Source organism: Lissotriton helveticus, chromosome 4_1, assembly GCF_964261635.1.
Source record: "Lissotriton helveticus chromosome 4_1, aLisHel1.1, whole genome shotgun sequence".
NCBI lineage: Eukaryota > Metazoa > Chordata > Amphibia > Caudata > Salamandridae > Lissotriton > Lissotriton helveticus.
The window spans coordinates 2,062,781,625-2,062,802,284 of record NC_136063.1 but is presented as its reverse complement, the minus strand read 5'-3'; positions in this window follow the sequence as shown (position 1 = coordinate 2,062,802,284).

Sequence of the window (20,660 nt, the reverse complement as noted above, 5' to 3'; positions counted from 1 at the left end):
CTGCTGGCAGCCTGGGTGAAGCGAGTATTTGAAAGTGGAATTCCTTGCGGGCAATCAGGGCTACACCGCCGCCTGCTCTATCCTCAGGTCTATCTGCGCGAAGCATGGAGTAGTGAGGCGGGAGGGCTGCCAGTACACTCGGTAGGGAATCAGATCTGTACCAGGTTTCAGTTAGGAACAGGAGGTCAGGGGAGTTGGAATCTAAAAAGTCAAATATTTCAATCCGATGCTTGACAGCTGATCTCGTGTTCAAGAGGAGAGCAGTGGTGGAGGGGGGGGGGAGGAGACGTGGTGCACATGGGAGAGACAATGCCAAGGTTCTGGACGTACGTCAGGGTTGCAGGGTTTAGCGGCCCATGTTTATTAAGGGTATGCAGTTGTGCAGAGGAGTAAGTTAGAAAACGCGCGTAGTGGGGTGCCCCTGGTACCGATCGGTCCCGGACGGGCGCAGACGGGCTTGCCTTAGGCGCGCCCGCTACGCTCATCCGCTGCGCCTACGAGGATTACACATATTTATAGGGAGGGGGGGCGTGGCCTCGCGGCCATGGGCGTGGGCTGTGGGCCAGTGTGGAATGGCGGCGGGTGTAATCTCAAGCCTCGGCAGCGCTAAGGTCCGCTGCACGAGGGGCTGCAACAGCTGGTAATGAGGAAGAATGCCCAGAAGAGGGGGAACAGGTAAATTAAAACCAACAATACAATTTTCAAACTTTAAAAGTCACAAGCAATTGCTCCCGGCTTTCCGCCTCAGGAACAGGAGTAGCCTCTGTCACACGCTAGCAATCAGCGTGTTTAAGTAAGCTGCGGGGGGAAAGGGGCGTGGCCTCGGGGCCGTGGCCTGTGGGCCAGTGTGGAATGGCGGCGGGTGTAATCTCAAGCCTCGGCAGCGCTAAGGTCCGCTGCAAAAGGGGCTGCCACAGCTGGTAATGAGGAAGAATGCCCAGAAGAGGGGGAACAGGTAAATTAAAACCAACAATACAATTTTCAAACTTTAAAAGTCACAAGCAATTGCTCCCGGCTTTCCGCCTCAGGAACAGGAGTAGCCTCTGTCACACGCTAGCAATCAGCGTGTTTAAGTAAGCTGCAGGGGGAAAGGGGGCGTGGCCTCGCGGCCGTGGCCTGTGGGCCAGTGTGGAATGGCGGCGGGTGTAATCTCAAGCCTCGGCAGCGCTAAGGTCCGCTGCACGAGGGGCTGCCACAGCTGGTAATGAGGAAGAATGCCCAGAAGAGGGGGAACAGGTAAATTAAAACCAACAATACAATTTTCAAACTTTAAAAGTCACAAGCAATTGCTCCCGGCTTTCCGCCTCAGGAACAAGAGTAGCCTGTTGATTGGCGGAGTCCTGAGTCCAGACCCACCCATCTCCAATAGACTGAAGGATCTGCACTGTGACTTGGAAGGTATCAAGACTTTATAAGCCTCCTCAATACCGGCAACGACCACTAGCACCTCACCTCCTACAACTGTCCCAAATGAAATCCACCCCAACATTAAAACCCCAAAGTTCGCCCCCAAACTATGCCTTTGCAAAAAAAAGCTGTTCTGCTACTTTTTGAAATATTTGAAGTCACCTAAACAATGTTTTATGGAGGCCCAGATACAGAACATTGACGTCTTCCATGCGCGATCCACTAATGACCTGGAGGGCATTTTTTTTTAGTTGAAGAGGAAAGAGCCCATACCATTTTATAGGGCATCTTAAAAAATAAAGAAATATGCTGCCACAGTTCTTACCTGATTGTCTAAAGTTACGTTTTTAATTAAACAGATGTTCATGTCTTAGAGATTAAACAAGCTAGGCAGGCAGATTATCCTTGAGGTTTCTACTGCCTACACTCTGGAACACCCTACCACTCCTAAGCCTGAGTGAAGAGATTTTTTAGAAACATCTGAAGACTGCTTTTTTAACTCTATTGGCTCCACTTTTTGGTTTCTGTAATTGCTGACCTCCTCATAGTGCTAGGAACCCCTGTTGGAGCAGCCATAAGCTCTACTAGTCCTTAAAGATGAACAGAAATATAAGACAGTGGAAGTGTATTGTTCCTGTGTCTGGGAGGAGGGGACCTATACACTGAAGTAAGGGATCAAGTCAGAGAACCTTTACATATTCAATGAGGCCTTTGGGTTAGCAAGGATCTACTTAGTCTTCCATTTTGTGGATGGTAAGAGGTTAGACTACAGGCTCTCTTGTGAAAGGTGAGGAATCCTTATGGTCAGACCTGCCCCTTTTTTTTTTCTTTCCATGTTTTGCGTTCCTTCAGTTGGGCTGTTGATTGCCAGATGCAGAAACCATACACCCCTTTGCTCCTCTTTTGTGGATGCTCCAGGATGGAGATGGCACTGCTGATAAACACATCACTCTACACAAAAGCTGTTCTAGAGTATGAGTCTGTGAATTCACATCTTCTGTCTCTTAGTTGTGTATAAAAGTGTTATCCCAACTATATCTGTTCCAGTATAACCAGGACTTGTGTTTGCCTGAAATTCAGTCTCCCAGGGGTGATAGGACATCACCTGAAGTCTCAATATCTTGTTGGGGAAGCTGTGTACCTGTCCCGTAGCACTTAAAATCCTAACTGCCCACTGAGAAAGGGACCGAGTCTACATATCCTGCAGGAGGAGAGGTTGGCCTGGAAAGAGCAAGATCCAGAATACTGTTGCGAGTGGAGGGGACCTAGCTGTCAAAAGGCTCTCCTAAGCTCTAAAACAGATCCAGCAGGAACCTCAACTCTACAGCAATGTAGTTGCATGTTGCTAAATGGCCTTTGCAGGGCTTCATCTGCTGTATTCCTGATTGGCTGTGTGGCGCTCTCCATGATTGAATCTTACATGAATGCATCTCCGAAATTCGCAAATGGCTCTTGTGGAGATAAGTTTGTCAAATCTGTGACTGGCCTGTGTGCAGCTTTGATTACCTAAATAGTGAAGTATTTGTCAGGGGATGATGGGGTGCAGCCTCTACCAATATAATGCCCAGAACCACTATATTGTTTTGATAATTTAAATGTGTAGAATTGAGTGTAACTGAGTGATTAATATACTTTCTTTCTTGAATGGATAAGCACTGGGATGGATATTCTCTTGGCTTTTTTGATTGACTGTTGAGTTCTGAGCTGAAGCATCCACATATTACATTCCTAAATAGCCCTGACTACTTACCATCACTACCCTGAGAGTCAAGTGTGCAAACAGCTTTAATTGACACAGTTTACAGTGCCATAATAGGTTGAAACGTATGACATCAGAGGCACACAATCTTAAACTCTACAGTTGAGGCAAAGTATTCCTTGCTTGAGCCGTGGCCCCCAGAAAGGGGCCTGACAACATCCTAGAAGGGCTAAAGTTGCCTCAGAAAACAAATGTTAATGAACCACTGATTTCAAGTACTCTTTTTTTCCAGGAATGTTTGACTTTTTTCTTACCTCTCTGAGGTAATTTGTTTCACAGATGGAGACTCGTTTCATGTCGATGTGCAGATTAGACACAAAAGATCTGATCCTTCGGGGAATGATGGATAATGAAGAGCTGCAGAACTGCAGGCAAGCAGAAAGTCAAGCAAGGGTGTTCACTAGGCTGCAGCTTGAGTAACTCATGCCCAGAATAGCCACCTCATCTTTCTATCTCACATTTCCACGTAAAATTTGTTTTCAAAGCATGGAATATCCCTGTAAACCTTTTCCTGGTTGATACTCAGATTGAGGAACAATGAAAAATCATAGTGAAAATGTCATTTTGTCGCTGATGTTTCTATGATGATCTCAGGGGCTATTATGAAATTCTAGGAAGCACTCTTGAGCCAACAAAATCTATACTAGATTTCAGAGGCCCTACAAGGAAACAAATTAAGAGTCCAAAATTCTGGGTTGCTGTTTCTTTCTTTAATTACAGGTTTTAAACTCCATGACAAAAACTGCTACCTACAATCAGAAAGTAGTTCTGGGTCTGGCAGATAGATGGTAGACTCTCTAAAAAGGAGAAACTGGTTTCACACTCTACTGACATCTTCATAAGCTGTACTTCAAGATGAAAATTTTCTTTCAATGCAAACAATATCCTTTCAAAGGCAGCCAATGATAACATTCTGAGAATAAAATTGGATAATAATCCTCTGATGCCAGTAACTCGACCATTAAGTCACAGTCATTCAGAAACAGCTTTATTCCAGATAAAAACTCATAAAAGCAAAGCAAGTTAAACATAGTTCGAAAAAGCTTACATGAATCCAAGTTAAAATATGACACAAGTAAAAAGTTGAAGATAAAATAAGTGATAAACAAGCAGCAAATGGAAGAAGTATAAAATCCAATTTCGTACGATAGAATAAGTAAAATCAATTAATCTAAAGATAAAAAAGTAATGAGATCAATTAATAAATAACCTAGACAGGGTCAAAAGGCATGAGTTATATACATTATTCGGAAACAATCAATGGGCTACAGATCAATTTCTGCCTTAAAACCCATGCCCATCCCAATTATTTAGCTACTGATATTGAGATAAATGGCATAGTGCTAGTACATATTAGTCTTTCAGCTACGGAACTCCTACTAGTGCCCAGTAGCTTGCACATTGGTGCAAGCCAAACCCCCCTCGGAGTTGCATATACTGGGAAAACAAAAAGAAGATGTACAAGAGTTTCTGTATGGTTCCCACAGGCCGGGCAGCTGTTGATACTTGCCTCAGACCATCTAGAGGTCAATGCCTTCAACGGCAGAGAACCCGCTCTGAGCTGAAAATAGAGCTTCCTATCCGCCGGCTTGATAATGATAGGATTCAAATTTAGGGGCAAGTTTTGCCCCTAAGAAAACCCCTGCCATAGTAGATGAATCAGTAACGTTCCATGCCTGAAACACAACTTGTTCCCAATATTTCTCCTTCAAGATTTTCTTGGACGGGAATGAGATTTCCGCAGGGCAATCTCAGAGCATTTGCATGCCCAGAGCTACCAGACTACTTCTTAACTGGACAAGCCAACGAATCTTATGGAAGGAGTCTGATGTTATAACGTCTAGAAACCCCGCAGCATATGTGGAAAGCTCAGGTGTCGACCAGAGCCTACGCCAATAGAAAATTGGTCGTAGCCTGGCAATATCAACAATAGCTTTCCTGCCCAGATCATATCTTAATGGCAATTGGGGTGTGCTCTGCGGAAGACTAGTAATATTACGGAAAAACTTATTTTCAGATAGCACTGGTGGTGCCAGCTTCTCAAAGCCCCATAGTTCAGCGCCATAAAGCACGGAGGACACCACTTTGGATTCGTAGACTTGCAAAACAGGCTGAATTGGTTTGGTCAGCGATGTTTTGTGCTCCAAGTTAAGGGCTCCCGCACTCTGGCGATGCTTGACAGCAGCTGTGTCTATGTGATGTTCCCATTTCAAATCCTTACCCAGGTGAACACCATGGTAGGTAAAAGCCCATTAAGTCATACTAGATGTACGCCACAATGGATCTTCCAACAAACCCTGTTGAGAGATGCTAAATGTAACATATATATGTCATAGGTGAAGAATAATTGTGCATCATTCAATATTGAAACTGCACCATCTGCTGTTATATAGGATGCATTAAAGCCAATGCTTATAGGAGTCAAATGCAGCTCTTTAATCTTGAATAATAAGTCAGCAAGGAAAATATCTCCAGCTTAATAGACACGTTTTTCTGCTTGAAAAATATAATTCTAAGCGAATTACCACAAGGTTGACAAACCACTGAGATCTATTTAGCAACATTTAAGCTCTGCTCATTCGCACAAAGTTAGCTAATAGTGGAAGCTGCACTATTATATTTCCAGAACCCGATGAAGTATACAAAGTCAGTGAATTAGTTGGGAATATTCATACATATAAGATAAAACATTCATGAAAAATATTTCAAGCCATAAGAGGAGAGGATGGTAAAATAATTACCAGTACAAACGTTTTGTTTTTTTAGCAAAATCACTATATAATTGAAGACCAGTGTATAGCTGTGGACATTAACACCTATATTTACCTACTACAGACCAGACAATGCCGGGCTTGCTAATCTCATTATTGCTAAGGAACTGATGTTGGCATTTATACTTTGTCCAGTGGGGATAGAGGAAGACTTAATTCCAAAGCTGTATTGAGTTTAAAAAGACCCTATCTCGGAATTTGGTAACTATAAATTTAGCAACAAAGAAGTATAATTTTAATTAGGAAAATATTCCAGTTTCATTGGAGCCTATTCATGGCTATATTTTAAAGAAAGACAACCACCTACAGAGATTGGTTTATACCAACCTATTTTGCTGATCAATGTAGATTCCAAAATGTAATCTAAAATTTTAGCCACATGGCTCTCAAAGGTAATAGAGTGGTTTTATGCTAGACGCAGATACAGCTGCATATATTATTAGAGCTACCGCTAAATCTGGCTTGGGAAAGAAAATTTTCTCTGCAGAACAAAGTTACTTAATGTGTCATGGCAATATCTAATGACGTTTATGAAATTGGATACAATTATTACACTTCTCTAGCAATTATATAAATCTGCCATAACTAGAGTCATAACCATCGGTGCATCATCCACGTTTTAAAGAACTTCATAGGTGGACTGCACCAGAAATCTTCTATATTCCTGCTTTTGTTTGAGTGATATTTCAAGCCTTATTTTCTGGGACATAATTAAGGTCAAGACCATAGAGCATGTTTAGCTGCTCAATTCTTATGCACAATTGGAACAGGTTACAGATTTCATGAACTGGTAGCTGTAACTTGGCAAACGGGTTATTCTGTCAAAGTTGGTATGTCTCTTCCAGTCCATAATGCTGATTGTCCCTAACACTTTTTCCATCAACTTGAATCAATCATTGGAAATTTTATAGCGGGATATATGTATATATTTTTAATGCATAATGTGATAAGTCTGAACATACATTGAAATTCATCATCATAAAAACAATTATGCATTTTTTGTCTTTCACCCACCCAACTAACTACCCACCCACCCCCGGAGTTGGTAAGAACCTCAAACTTTGTTACTAAACTTCTTACACATTCCTATATGTTGACTCCATTACGTGTTCCCAGTACAGATTTAACCAAGGACCAGACATTCCTATAATTCATGCATTTCCAATATCTTCCTTTGCTTCTGAGCCGCTAAAATGCGATATGCAATGACAGCACCATGTTAGCTTCCTCCTTATTAAATACACGCTTTCCTCTATCCATCTAGTCAGTGGAGCCCACATTTTTAAGCCTTTCATTGATGCGCGTATTCTTCTCCTTGCATAGATAGCCTTTTATAAATCATAGTTTGCCAGCAGGCGGGAAAGCCACCGCTCAAATCTGGGGGGATTGGAATCCAGCCACGCCAATGCTATACATAGACGGAGGATCACCATACCTATAAACACCAGTTCCTCTCCGCTTTTCCCCTGTGTAGCTTGAGCAGCCCCAAGCACTATCAGGGACAAAGAAAGGGAACACCCCACTCCTAAAGCTTCCTTAAGAAATTTAGCAATCTCTTGTTTTAACTTACCAAACATGTTGCAAGAAGCGAAGATATGAACCTTATTGCCCTGAAATAATGCACACTGGGGCCAGAATGTCCCTTTTCCACTCCCTTATTTGGAGTATAATATAGTGAAAAGCAAGTTTTGTAATATTGTACCTATAGCCGGGCCGAAATTAAAATACTGTGTGGCAATTTAAATGAGTGAGAGAATAAAGTTTCTGATACCCCAATTTTCTCTTCCCATTTTAACGACCTTTCATTCAAGTGAGTTGAAAAGATTGTACATAGCCATACAAATAAGTCCCTGTTCTCTACCGGTTTATCCATTATATGATTTCTGGAGAATCCTATTAGTCTGCCACCTTTTTATATAGAAAACCCTTACTTGGAGGTATTTATAGAAATCTCTTCAGTCTATCTCAAACCACTCTGAGATTTTCGAAGGCGACAAGAGCGCTTGGAGAGAAAAATAATCTGAGTTGTGTTAGTCCCACCTCAATACATCTTTTAATCGTGTGCTCTTTAAACATTTCCCCTTTTGTACCCCCCCCCTTTTGTACCACTTTAAACATTTCTGGCAGGTTTGGGTTATTTATAAGTGGTGTATAAAAATTGAGCCGACCCACTCCTAGTAGTTTTCGAACTGACTTCCGGACTTTAAACCCATCTTTGTAGTGTTTTAAAATGAGCTTTTTGTATTGTTTATCATTTAGGTAATGCCTCACCCTTTCCCAAGCTTCTTCCCCAATTATAAGTTTGAGAGGGGTTGGGACCTCTTCAATATCTCTTCCCTTCGGTTTATCTTGTATTAGTACTAGATTATGTAGATGTGTAGTGGCCCAGTAGTAAAGGCTTACGTTTGGTAGGGCCCATCCCCTTCTTTCCCTGGGCAATGTAAGGAATTTGTAAGCTCTTCTTGGTTTGGCAAATGACCAGATGAATCGGGAAAAAAGATCTTCTATTTTCTTCAGGCAATCAACCGAGAATTCCAGTGGGGTTGCTAGCAGAAAATACAAAAACTTAGGAAAGTTTATAGTGGGATTTAAAAAGAGATTGTCAAACCTTTTTTTAAAAAAAATTGGCAATTCTACAAGGTGGCTGCTCACGCCGTGATTTTCAATTTTGTTTTAGGACTGCTATGGGAAAAAATATCCACCCTTATTGCCTCAATATCAGAAGTGGTCTGAGTATCAAACAGTTTTGTCTTGGATCTCAGGCAAGAGAATGTGTAGTCAAGTTCCAGTTACTTAAACAATTGAAATTTAAGATATTTCAGCCTTGATTCTAAGTACTGCAGGAATGGTGTAAGTTGTTATACATTTCCAAATTCCACATATAAAAAACGCATAAAAATGACATAAATGTAGGTCCTATACTAAGAATAAGTTGAGCTGTGTACTGCAAAGAGATATTCACTTAAATGTATCTATTAGAACTTTCAAACTCAATGACATTATTGGACAATTATATGTGTGGTTCTGCTGTATCTCTATAGGGTTTGTACAGCTCATTATTGTCAAACACTGGAGTGATACAGAACAAAACAGTATTGAACACAGCAGGGCTAGAATGTGTAATATATATGAATGGAAGTAGCTATCGATAAAGATAAGTGTATACATCAGAGGAGCAGGACTGGCAATTTGGGGTTCTTTCTGGAACTAAGTGACTATGCTGGAGGATAATGTTTTTGGCATAATTGGATAAAATGGACCATATGTTTGGGTGTTACTGTATGTTAAATTTTAAAGATAAACTAAATTTCGTTATCTTCTCATGTGCATTTATTAACATTATGAGTGGACGATGCTTAAGAAAACAGGTTGTGAAACAGATCTGGAAAATCAGGAGTAAAAAACATCCATTTCAGATTAACAATGGAGGCCATTTACCTCTGGAGTACTGGTATCCCGGTGTCCTCGAACTTCAGATCATTAAATTGGGACCATGTACCTCTTTTATCACTTGACTTTCAGGATTGCAGGGCATGCAGTCCAGGTCCATCTCAAGAAGATGCTGTGGACTAGCAACTCTACATTCAGCACAGTACAACAATAGCATTGGAAAAATCCAATGTCAAGCCCTTTTTTAACTGTTAGAAGAAAAAGCCTTTTAGTTCAAATAGATACAAATGTACTCTATACTCTCCTAAAAAACCTCATAAGAATTACCTGGGTGCAAATCATGTACTCTAGTGATTTATTAGAGAGGGTAACTAACCCCACAAACCTTGTCTGCTTCTTTTATTTGTGAGTTTACATGTGACACCGTACGCACCTTCAGGCTTTATATAGTTAAACTACAATACCCTCTTAACCATCTTAAATACTGGGCCCCTCTCCCCACCCGCCTGCTCATTTCTTCAGAGCACGTCTACTCTCTATTCATATAGGTGCATTAGTCTGTAACTGAAAGGATGAGAATTGCCATGATCAGCACAGTGAGGCTCACACAGTGGGAATACTCTCTCTCATCCTCTCCAGCATAACCCAAGATAGGACACTCCTCACTTCCGCCCGAGCTACAAAGTGGATGCATCAGAGTATAGGATCATGCAACAGTGCCCTAAGGATCCTTGAGGACATATGTTGGTAATGCACAATTACACATAGGGATTCTTTACTCCACACCCTTCAAAAGGATTTATCTTATCTGTCTGTGCTCTGTGTATTGGATTTAGTATGTCACACAACTCACCCGAGGACACCTCGTTGTTGTCTACAGCTACAAGCAAGCATGCAAGGAGAGAATCACTTAAAATAAGGAAGCTTTTATAAATTTCCTAAATTTACATGAATTAGTACGGAATTGAATTTGAAGAGGTACGTTTTTCCAATAAATAAGAGCCAGGTAGGAAATGGCTCTGCTTCCACATCTGGACAGATGAATACAGGGTTCACTCAACAAGGCTTTAGCCTGAGATTTTAAGCTTCTAGTAGGTAAGTAGCATTTGAGTTTCTATTTAAGATATCTGGGGCCTTTGCTCCATGAAGCATTATAGATCAGGCAGCAGATTTTAAAGATGCGTCTCTGCTTTACTGGCAGCCAAGGTAAGGCTTTCAGCGAAGGGGCCAAAGGCGTTCCTGTTGGAAGATTGAGAGCATGCCTGGCTGCAGTATTTTGCACCACTTTCACTCTAGCAGTAAGAGACTAGTTAGCTGCGGCCAGAAGGGCATTACCATGATCCAGTCTACTTAATACAAGGGCCTGGACTAACTTTCTGGTAGATATTGGAAGATAGGCAAAGGCTCTACGTAGTAAGCGCATGAGGTAAAAGCACAATTTAGTGCTTTAAGTATGGCCTAGCAATCCACACTTAAAGCACTGTTTAAGGGGCATTTTTGTATCTTCACTTCAGCGGAACATGCCAATTACCTTCTCCAATCCATTATTTAGAAGGGGAGAGATAAAGGGAATGCTTAAGAACTCTTAAGATCACACTCCAAAAGCAATGACAGTGCAATGTGGCATTTATAGAAATTAATGTTTTCCTTCTCAAAATAACGTCTGTTTTTCGTGTGTTCTTTGTTCTTTTTCTTTTTCCTCTCCATTTACTTTTTTTCTACTTTCCTTTCTCCTTTTTAGGGGATGGTGGTGTTTTTTATTTTTAGTATAAAGTTTATGTTGATGTGTAATTATGCTATTGTAAGAGGTGGCAGCAGTTCCCTGTGCAGAGCAGATATGGGTGGAAATCCAGGGCGCCCAGTCAGGGGCATGGGGGAAACGGTGGGTTGGAGCAGACTCCTGCTTAGTGAGTGGTCGGGCGAGACTCTCAGGGACTCTGGTTCTCGAGGAAGGGGGAGGAGGTATACTGGGGATAAGGGTGGTTGGGAGCAGAAGGAGGGGCTGAGGCCTTTAAAGAGTAGCAGAGTTCTTAATAGGCAGCCAATTCCACAGAATGTGTTTTCGAAGAGTAAGATATGGCATCTAGAACATTGAGAATTATATTATGCAATGCCAATGGTTTAAGTAGTAGGACTACATTCCGGGCAAAATTAGCATGGTTTAGATAATTACAAGTGTAATACTATTTCAGGAAATGCACCATAAAGCCAATAATTGTTTTTTTTGCTACATCAGGCTATATTCAACATTCTATTTTTGCTTCATCACAGGCGGCAATTAGAGACATAGCAATTCTTATTGTTAAATAGGATTCTTCTTAGATATTTGGGGTAAAAAGTGATCGAGGCGCCAGATGTATGTGGGTGAAAACTTTAATTCAAAATCAATTGATACATTTTGAGAGCTAATATGGGGGCCGATTAGGATGGCAGACGGATTGCCCCCGCCGGGCTGGCGGTAGCCACCGCCGGCCCGGCGGGGGCAATACGCCCATCATCCTCACTGAAATGACCCCCGCCACATTAGGATGGCTGGGGGGTCCGCGGCGGACGGGAAGACCATCCGCCGCTTTTCCGCCGGTCGCCTTTGCCACCAGCAGAAAAAGTGCCTACATATGGTGGCGGTGTCTGCGAGATACCGCCAACCATATTATGATGCCTGCGGTCCTATGCCTTGCCGTGGAAAGGCATACGGTCTTTGCTTTGGGGGCCCGTTGCGGGCCCCCAGGGTGAAGGGGGTGCACATGGGGGGTGTTTCAAAGTACAACATGGAAGGCACCGCGCGGTGCCTGTCATGTTGTGCTTTGAAACACACAACACGCATTTTTAACATTGCAGCGGGCGGTGCTTTTAGCACCACCCGCCGCAATGTTAATAATGCGGGATGCACCCGCCACTGTGGCGGGTGCATCCTAATTCGACGCACTGGACCTCCGCCCCGAAGAACTGCAATAACCCACTTACAGGATCTCGGCAGCAGGGGAACCGCTCAAATCTTCCATACCCTTCATACGTAGTAAAAGGAAACACAGGAGCATTCCTCTGCAGGAGGTACCCAGATTTATTACAATAGCCCGGGCTATGGAACAGAGTCCAAAGCCAGTCAAATACAAGACAGAGGAGGCTGCTACTTAAATCCGTAGCTAACAAGCCTTATATACGTTTCATATTCCAGCCTTTTTGCTGCAAGACCATTGTCCAATCAGGGCAGTGTTTGTTGTTGATTAGCCGGATCCGGGTGGTGTTTGCAGTTAGTGATCTGGTCAAGGCAAGGTACACAGTCAAATGTTAGTTCTGCTTTGATCGGGGCTTGATGTTCTCAGGTTTCTTTGCCCAGGTGCCTTGATCAAAAGCCTCGGCTTTACAAGCCATTCTCCGATTGTCTGGATGAAAGTTCAGCAGTCAGACCATTGTCCAGATAACCTGATCATGATGTCAAGGATGTGTTTATCAGGCTGGGAGCAGGAGAGGAAGAATGATTCATTTACTCGGGGTGAGGGTCATGTGGCTTTTTGATGAATCTGCAGAGAACAGGGGGTTGGGCGATTGACGGTTCCTCGTCAGAAATGCAGGCCGGCAAAAAATGTTTTTTTGTCGTGTCAATAGATTTTCCTCGTACATCAGGAAAAACAACCAGGTGGGTCGTGTGAAAGTGTTTGTCACAAGATGGCAATGAAAAAACCAATGGAGTCCTTGTTAAAAATGATTGTCGATCGAAAAATATTTTTCCTCAGCCCTTATGGCGGACGGTCCCTTCCCACGACAGGATGGCGGACGGACAAAGTCCGTCCGCCATCCTAATCGGCCCATTGGTTCGATAAAGGATTGACCCTGAGCTTTAGAAGCCATATACAGTATTCCCAAAGAAACGCCAAGCTCTTTTGTATTAGGGGCAATTTCAGTTTATTGCCAATTATCGCCTTAGATTCATCTCGTACAGACAAACATCAGCATAAGCGGAAATCCATTAATATTCTTCATTTCACACAAGATCTAGCATAATGTCACTGACAATCAAAAGGTCCAGGCACAGTGCTCTAAACACTTTGATAAAGTGACGGACGCCATCATTTTAATTCTGAACTTTCCACTGGTACAAGTTTTAGCAATTTTTAATATGCAGATTACAGTTTTAACTTGAAAATCGTTGATTGGCTAAAAAGAGATTATACAATATCTCAAATTCATAATAGGTTGCTAGGGACACAACAAGAAAATCATGGATATTTATCCCAGAGCCGCTATCCAGCCTTAATAAAAGGGCCAGTCATATGACGACCATAAGGAACTCGTCCTCATACTGGTTCACTGTTAGATACTCTGAGGGACATTCTCAAGAACGTGCGATAATCATTGCCAAAATTGGTGAATAGAATGTTTCATATCGCCATCTATCGTGGGAAAAGAACCCCGTTTTAACGTCCTATTCACAACATGGTGGTAACATGCAATAGTTTCCCGATAACGCATCAAATGTCCGTAATAAAGTCACAGGGATGGCGATAAAAATCTAAACCCGAACGTGAAAAAAATTGCGATGGGCCCAACAGTGATTAAAAAATCTGTGATAATCTTCGCCAGGCCTGCAATTCACACATGTCGGGCAGGAAAAATCACTATAAAAGTAGAAAAAAACCCACAAACAAAACCAAAACAACTTGGAAGCACAATGGAGCTAGCCGGAGTAAGTACAGAGGACAACCAGAACCCCACAAGCCCCACGGAGGACCATCCTGGGACCTTGAGGTCAGGGAAGGGCAAGAAGAAGAAGAAGAGGAAGACATGGTTCAGTCCACAGGAAAACAAGACCCTGATAACGGAGGTGATAGAAAACCATCAAATACTGTTCGTCACCTCCACTTTGTCATTGGCAACAAAAAATGGAATATGGCAGTCCATCATGAACAAGGTGAATGTAGTCGGAGTGCTGAGGAGGACAATGGACAAGAGGCGCTGTAATGATATGAAGCGCAAAACCAAGCAGAAACTCAGCAACAACCAGAAGGCAGCAATGCAGACTGGAGGTGGGAGTCCAGCGCCACAGGAGGAGCTGGATGAGATGGAGGAAACGGTGTCCACAGTCATCAGTGTGGAGACGGTGGCAGGAGTTGGGTGACCGTACACTGCTCAACATGACTTGTCACAACAGCAATAGGGTGAGTAACGACCAGGGATTTGGGGTGCCGGGGAAATATGGGCAAGTGGCACACATGTACAATTAAGTATAGCACAGTGCACACTCACAATGACTCTGGATCATGTCCCTGATCCCCCAGGCGCACTGCAGCACACCTAAACACAGCAAGTAGGCTCCCGTCGACTATGTGCCCAGAGGGGGCCCTTGCCATACACCACAAATCTCACAACCAACCCATGCACATGTGCTAAACCCAGCAAAGCGGCGTGTCTGTGAGCAACACTGACAATTCAAGTGACACTGCATGACGAATAGCATTGCTGCAGTCAATATATCATGAAATGTTGCACGCCATGCTCGTGCACAAACAACCCCTGACGTCAACAACACATCTGCAGACAAACCATGCCCCAGCCTCCCAACTCCCACCAAGAGCCCAATGTACCCAAGTCTGCAACATCTCAGCACTGTATAAGCTCAGAAGTCAAAGGCACACCGCATGAAAGGGATAAGGGGCAGCAAAATCAGAGCTGTAGGGGCGACTCTCCCAAAATGCCGCACACACACATAACATTCAGAGCACATCAACATTGACAGCAATGTGATACAAATTGCAACATGTTCACAACAGAACAGAGGACACAAATGGTGCCACTTGTGTGTAGAAACTGACCAATCACATTTGGCATAGGAGGGAAATGTGAGTTGATAATGCACAAGTACAAACACACATCCATGATGTTGTCAAAATGTCCACTGTCCCGCATGAAATAGGCAGCTCCTCCTAGTCACAATGTACACTGTCATGCAGTCTGTATGTAAACATGTACAATGCATCAACATACATGTGAACACAATGTTAAACTGCATCTCCCCTTCACATTGCAGAGAAAGAATCAACAGAGCAGACCCAACAACTCTTCACTGATGAGGTAGAGGACCTCCCCACCTTCGACACCGACGCCCTCCAACAGCTCATGGACAGCCTCGGCACCCTACCTCCAGGAGCAGGGCAGCCCAGCTGCATCGAGGAGACCTCACCCCTGCACAGACCACGCAGTAGGAAGCACCCACCAACACGGCTGCCTCCCAATACCCCCATGAACAGCACATGGCCTTCCAACACCGTGTGTTGGGGTGCCAGGAGAAGATGGCTGAATAGGTGCGGGTGGGGTTCGACCTCATGGCATCCAAACTAGATGCCACACGTGGGTGTCTAAGTCGCATCAGGGACCACTCAAAGTCCCTAACGGACACCCACAGTCCGCTCCATGCTCTCCAATGATCCATGGCTGACATCGCTGGAGTCCTGACTCTGAGAGAAGAACAACTATCTAGTAAGATTGGCTCCAGCGATGTCAGCTGGGAGTTGGGACACATGCGGAGGATCATGGAGAACATGGAGCGGATGCAGGCAAAAAGAACAGCTGCACACCAGCGAGAGGTAGCTGGGATCTTCCATGCACTGCAGACCCTCATCATGGCATTGCTGCCACAAGGCCTGGCGTGGATGAATGCAACTGCTACCACTCCATCCACATCTCCGCCCCTGAAGTGTCAGTGCCACACAGTGCGGCAGGTATTCCACCTCCGGCCCCTGATGTGTCACTGCCACACAGTGATGCAGACAAAACAACACCACCCGCATGTGAGGCACATGATACATCTGAGGACGAAGATGCGGAAGATTCTGCCTCAGTGGTAAGAAGGACGCAGTAGCTTTCATCTGTGCCATATGGCCTGTTTCTGCTTGGTTCTGCCCACTGCATCATTACCTTCCACTGTCTTACTCTTCCGATGAACTTGTCATTCCCTAAAGGACACTAGCTGGCACTCCACGGGGAAACAATGTAAAGTGGGGATTGCATGGCCTTGTACTGCTCCAGCTACAACACTCCACTGAAAGTGCATTAAACATTCAAATTCACAAAGATGTGCCATGTCTATGGTCATTCAAATGTGGAAGCATGGATGAATGTAGGGTCAGTGACTACCCCTTACGTCCATGTTGCTCATGTGGTGGGATTTAAGTCACAGGGTGCAACATTACTGATTGCGGTCCTGGTGGCACCGACACTACAACAGAGACCCATGCATTAGCTACCTCCTTGTCCAGCCCAGAACAGAACCACGCCCAAAGCCCCGGGATCATTGTTCACACCCCTACACTGGACTGGCATACGCTAGGCCAGCCCACTCTGCTTACACTTACAGGGGAGGAACGACAACGCTACATATCCAAGGTCTTCCCTGTAGTGATCTGCTCATCACAGGTCTAGTTGTCAGCATGCCACAGCCACTCCCTGAGGGCTGGTTTACACCCACACCACACCCATCGAGCACAGGCATCACAGGACATGTGACCCTGCCAATAAAATGGGCCGGGTGCATGTGCTATGGCCATTTCCACTATCTATCTGAGTGTGTCCGTGTGGTCAATATTTATGCATGAGGGCCTAGGGCCCTACCACATCACATTCCCCACTGCCGGAGGTGACATGATGGCGTCCGCACCACGAGGCTCAATCATAAAGGGCCCATGACTTGAGGTGCACCGAGTTGGTGGCAGCCGAGGGACTTTGGCCGGCACAGGCCTACTGCCATGAGACAGTGATTTGCGGTGCACAAAGACGGTGGCAGCCGAGGCACTTTGGAAGGCACGGGCCTACCGCCACGAGACAGTGACTTGCGGTGCACTGAGTTAGTTGCACCAGAGCAGAGCGGGTGTGCAGCCTGTGATGATGCATAGGCCTCGATACGCCGTCCTGCCAATCAAGGTTCGATTTGAATTGTGAGCCCAGCTGCACCGCAGTGTGCGCCGAAGGCAGCAGGCTGTACAGACATGACTACACGGTGCTGTGCAGCAGGGTGCGCTGGGGCCTGTGGCTTGGAATCCAGCGACGGCTGAGGAGGTTACACTGGCACATGGTGGGCTGTCTTGGAGACACAGTGGTGGCGGCAGATGAGTATTGAGGCCTGGGTACGCAGGGTCGGGCAGTCATCGCTGGGCGGCGGTCCGGTTTGGAGACCAGGGCCGGGGTGCTTGAGGAAGATGTAGGAATCATGCACACTGCCTGGGAAGTTTGCAACGACATTGGTGAACAGGCCCAGGTGGTCCAGTTTTGCCTTCACATTGATGAAATGCGTGTGGTTTCTGTTGCGGTGATTGTGTGCAGTGTCGGCAGGGGGCACAAGTAATGCATGTGGGCAGCCAATTGCCCCCAACATGTGCGGGAAGCTTGCTATGGTGCAGTTCCCTTGCTTGGTCACCAGCTGTTCCTTTGCAGTGTGGGGGAAGTGAAGGTGCAGGGGTATTAAGCTGATACATACTGTGATGCTTACAGGTATGTTAAATCCTGCCTAATGAGACCATAACAGAAGTTTGTGTGGTCGTAACCTTCCTTTTCTTTCCTACGAAGATTACGACCACATAAACTTCTGTTACGGTCTTTTTGTGCAGGATTGATCATACCTGTAAGCATTCCGGTTTGTCCAAGTGTAATGCACTGTACCAGATTATGTTTGTGACCATATGGACGCTTGACCATTGTCACCATTTATCCAACAGGTTTCTGAATATGGACATTCGGAATATGTATTGGGTATTTCCCAGATGATATGCAGGTAATTGGATACACAAGTTGCCCTGATGATGTTCCCCTTTGGAAATGGAATGCGTTGGCTGAAGTTTCCGTGTTGTTAATTTGTTATTAAAGTACTGTTTTTCCACTGCTGTTGATTACTGGACTTCATGACCTGGAGCACACCTATTTCAGAAACCACAATCTTGGATCTGGAGAACAAAGGCGCCAGGCAACGGCTGGGGTTGGTGTTGGTTGCGCAGGAACACTACAAATTGTGACTAGCGTGTGGTGCGGCTACAGGAGCTTGCCATTGCTTTTGTGGACATGCATCCAAGACATGTGTGAGGAAGTTTGATAGGTCTGGCTGTGAGACTCCTCGACTCTGGAAGTTGTTGGTTGGAAGGTACCAGAGGCCAACAGGTGCAGCACAGCCAGCAGCTTTGTTTGCAGAGGGATGTTGGTTGTACGCTGTGTTGGTACAGTCAGCCTGTGGGCATTGTGGGTGAAGATGCAGAGGATGGCTGTCCTTTTGTGCCTGTAGTGGGCAATGACATCCTCTGGCATTGAGTCTCTGAGGCTGGTGCTTTTTTTATGAAGGTCAGCTGTCTTGTTCTGTGCTGTCTTGGTGGTAGTCCAGGGGGGTTCCAGGGGGTGTTGGTGGTGGGTGTTGTGGCCCTCTTGATTCTCCAAGCTGCATGATCATTGGCTCCATGGCATCTGTTGGTCTTCAGATGTGTCTCTGGGCTGGGCTCCCTTTCATACTGCAGGTTGTCTTCCTTTTTAACAACAGTAAAAGGAAGATGTTGAATCCCTGCTGCTAGTGTGCCTTAGCGTCGGTTTTTGGGTTTTTGGACAGGAACGCCTACTCTGCATATCATTAGCGTTAGTTGTCACTCTCAACCGTGGCAATGTTTTTTGCGGAAGCTATCGCTGGAAAACTGGCGATATTCGCAGTTTGCACCAGCTTGAGAATGGGGCGGTTATTCGTTCACCACTTTTGCTGCGGTAAAGTGCTGAAAACTCGGTAATGAGTCCTTGAGAAAATGCCCCTCTGACTGCACAGTAAATGCTATTTTCTGCACAGCCTTGTCAATGCTTCCTCTGGGCACTTTTCAGGCTAGCAAGAGCATTTTAACAAGCTAAAGGCAGTCCCCAAAGCCCATCCTAATATGGCTGGCGGTGTCTGATAGACATCGCCATCATATTAGACCTTTTCCGCCACGGTCGCAAGGCGACCGCTGCGGAAAAGCGGCGGATGGTCTTCCCGTCTGCCGCGGACCCCCCAGCCATCCTAATGTGGCGGGGGGTCATTTGAGTGAGGATGGCGGACGGATTGCCCCCGCCGGGCCAGCGCAATCCGTCCGCCATCCTAATCGGCCCCTATATTTGCAAATATTATTAACAATTATATAAACAATAATAACACATACAATTAATATATCAGCTACCATATTTTTGAACAGCAATTTTTCACAACTATAATATTGAAAACGATTTAACAACAAAGATATGCTTAACAATGATATTGCTTACTTAAAAAAAACAATATCCTTGACAACAATATTTTTGCATCATGATATTTTTGTATCATGATATTTTCATTCTGGTATTCTAACCCCAATATTTACACCTCAATGTTTTCTCCAAATTTCCTACCCGGTGTTAGCACCATCGGGACCTGCCTCCCTTTTCATATTCTAGTAAGGCTGGCTCCAAACCTGGTGAGAGGGTGAGAGCAGTCCAGAGATGTTTAAGGAGATGGACAAAGAATTGCCCTCTACCCATAGGTTGGAACTGGGCATAAAAGTGTCACTACCAGACCTGTGGAAGACAGAAGAAGAACTGCACCTGCAGTTGAGACCTGTGAGAAGAACCCTAAGGGCTCTATCTGCTCCTTTGTGCACCCAATACTAAAATACGGACTCCAAGGCTCAGTTTGCTGGCCTCCTATGAGTCCTGTTAAGTTACAGGGACACAAAGTCTGCAAGAAGTATTTTCTTACATCGGACTTTGCTGGTGGCTTCCCCTGGAGTGAGCCCTGACCCCTAAGTGCTGTTCCTGAGTTCCTGGAAGGTTTGGTTGGGGTCAGAGTATATTCTGCCTGCCTAACCCTACAAGTGAGTTTTTAAAACCTGTTGGTAACTTTCCTCCAAGACATCTGACATTGAGATCTACCTGACAGCTGATCTGCCTAGGACTTCCTGAAACTCCCATTACATTCTTCACTGGGACTGATGTTAAAGCTTCACCCAAAGTCAAACTCTTTGAAAGCTCCTTCCTGCAGACTTGCTCTGCTGAGATAATCCAAGCACAGAAAAGTGTTACAAACTGACTGCTGATGACAAAACCAATGCCAAATGACTCTTGATAGATGTTGTTGCCATTTTGCACATGGATAGGGAACTTCTGCTCAGAGCTTTTTCTGACTTAATTGACAACCTCATTCAGACCCCATCATCCTGCAAGCAATCGTCGTGGAGCCTTACTTCAGTTTCAGCCTGATGCCAACAATAAATACATCGATCACCTGTTGACATCCATAACTGTTAAAAAGAAGATAACTCTGTGTCTGGGATGAACCTAGTCCCTGTATTAACCAGCGATTGACAATG